This window comes from Rhinopithecus bieti, unplaced genomic scaffold, assembly GCF_001698545.2.
Source record: "Rhinopithecus bieti isolate Rb0 unplaced genomic scaffold, ASM169854v2 scaffold_57534, whole genome shotgun sequence".
NCBI lineage: Eukaryota > Metazoa > Chordata > Mammalia > Primates > Cercopithecidae > Rhinopithecus > Rhinopithecus bieti.
In genome coordinates, this window is record NW_016823089.1 from 133,482 (window position 1) to 135,700 (window position 2,219).

The window sequence follows — 2,219 nt, forward strand, 5'->3', positions numbered from 1 at the left end:
AGTCTTTGCTTGTAAATTTTCAAAACACAAACAGAAGGCCAGTTGATTCATTTACAGTGGAAAATGCAATTGGCACACAATTTGGAAATACTCAAAAGACCTATAAAGCTGTTCAGTGAATAAGAAACTCAACTAAAGACAATCAGATGGACCAAACAGCTAAAGACATCAGGTCAAGAAAGCCCAAAGCAGCCACGTTACCATGCCAAGTTCCAACTCCTTAGAATCATTCATCCCTACGTCTGGATTCCTCAGGACTTTTAAACACTCAGGATGCAGCACCCTCCCATGGCCATGAAGACTGAATATAGCCCTGGGCAGTTGCCCACCCACTGCCTCTGGAATGGCTCACCGCCAATTCTCTGGGAGAGATTCTGCTGTCAGTGATGATCTCAGCTTTTGGACTCGTACCTGTTTGGATTTGGCTAGTCACTGGATGACCCATTTAGATTCTCTAATCTGGCTTCTGAACAGAACAACGAAGGCCAGGTAGGGTAGTTCACGCCTGTAATCCCAGTGCTCTGGGGGGCCAAGGCAGGAGGATCACTTGAGATCAGGAGTTCGAGGCCTAGGCAACATGGCGAGACCCTGTCTCTACCAAAAAAAAAAAAATTAACCAGGCATAATGGTACATGCCTGTAATCCCTGTGGATTAGGAGGCCAAGGTGGGAGGATTGTTTGAGCCCAGGCATTCAAGACCAGCCTGGGCACACAAGTAGACTCTGTCTCTTCAAAAAATTTAAAATTAGTCAGGTGTGATGGTGCCTGTAGTCCCAGTGATCAGGAGGGTGAAGTGGAAGGATCCCCTGAACCCAGAAGCTGAGGCTGCAGTGAGCAGTTACCATGCCGCTGCATTCCAATCTGGGCAACAGGGCGAACAGAGCCTTTTGACATGGACTTAGAAACCTGCCTCACCTTGGCATCAGTCCACTGATTTGGGGGCTATCATTTGACCTGACCGTTCTAGTATCTACTCCATATTTCTCTATCTTGGCTGCAAACAATAATAAGTCTCTTAGGAGATCTGCTGAATCTAGGATCTCTGTGCCTCACATCACAAGCTGAGGTTGGCCTGGGGCTGCAGTTGACCCATTCTAGCTCCCATGAATTGTCACATTCTTTTCTATGGGATCCTGAGTCACCCCTTTAAACTCGCTTAGCCCTCTGCCCCAATGTTTGAAGTTTCTGTTGCCTTCCTTTCAGGAAAGGGAATGGCATTTTGACCCTCTCCAATCTTCCAGCGCATCTTCCATTGTCATTTTTCAAAGACCCGTGGCAGGGACTCAGCATCCCGTTTCTCAGTAGCCTGGGATAGAATTAGTCTGGGCCAAAGGACCTAAACTTATTCTGAGTGGCCAGGCACTTGTTTACAAACTCTTCAGCCCATCTTGGACCAGCTAAGAGCTACCTCCCTCCCTGGCAAAGTTCATGCACACAGTTCCCTCCCAGGTCTGAAAGGCAGAGACTGCCCCACCCCCGACACTGGCCACAGGTCCCACCTTCCATTTCAGCCTCTGCGAGAAATCCCCCTGCCCCATCTGCTCTCTGTCCCCTGCAGCTCCTAGCAGCAGGCCTGCCCTTTCTGAACAGAACCAAAAGTTCCTTTCAATTGTCCTCTCTGGCAGCATTCTATTACAGTTGTTTATTCCTTCCGTTACAAAAAGTAGCACAAGCTCATGAAAGAAAATGTAGAAAATCCAGGTAGGTAGCAAGATAAAGGGAGGAAAAACAACTTCCTGCCCCATTACGTAAGAACAGGCACAGTTAACATTTCAGTACCATAGGGAAGCTGTCCTAACAGGTCTCCTGTATCTTTTTTTCTTTTTCTTTTTTTTTGAGATGGAGTCTTGCTCTTGTTGCCCAGGCTGGAGTGCGACGGCACGATCTCGGCTCACTGCAACCTCTGCCTCCTGGGTTCAAGCGATTCTCCTGCCTCAGCCTCCAGAGTAGTTGGGATTACAGGTGCCCTGCCACCACTCCAGCTAATTTTTGTATTTTTAGTAGAGATGGGGTTTCGCCATTTTGGCCAGGCTGATCTCAAACTCCTGACCTTGTGATCCGACCCCCTCGGCCTCTCAAAGTGCTGGAATTACAGGCATGAGCCACCGCGCCCGGCCAGGTCTCCTGTATCTTTACGTGCCTTCTTTTAAAATTTCCTTTTAGGCCAGGCACGGTGGCTCACGCCTGTAATCCCAGCACTTTGGGAGGCCGAGGAGGGT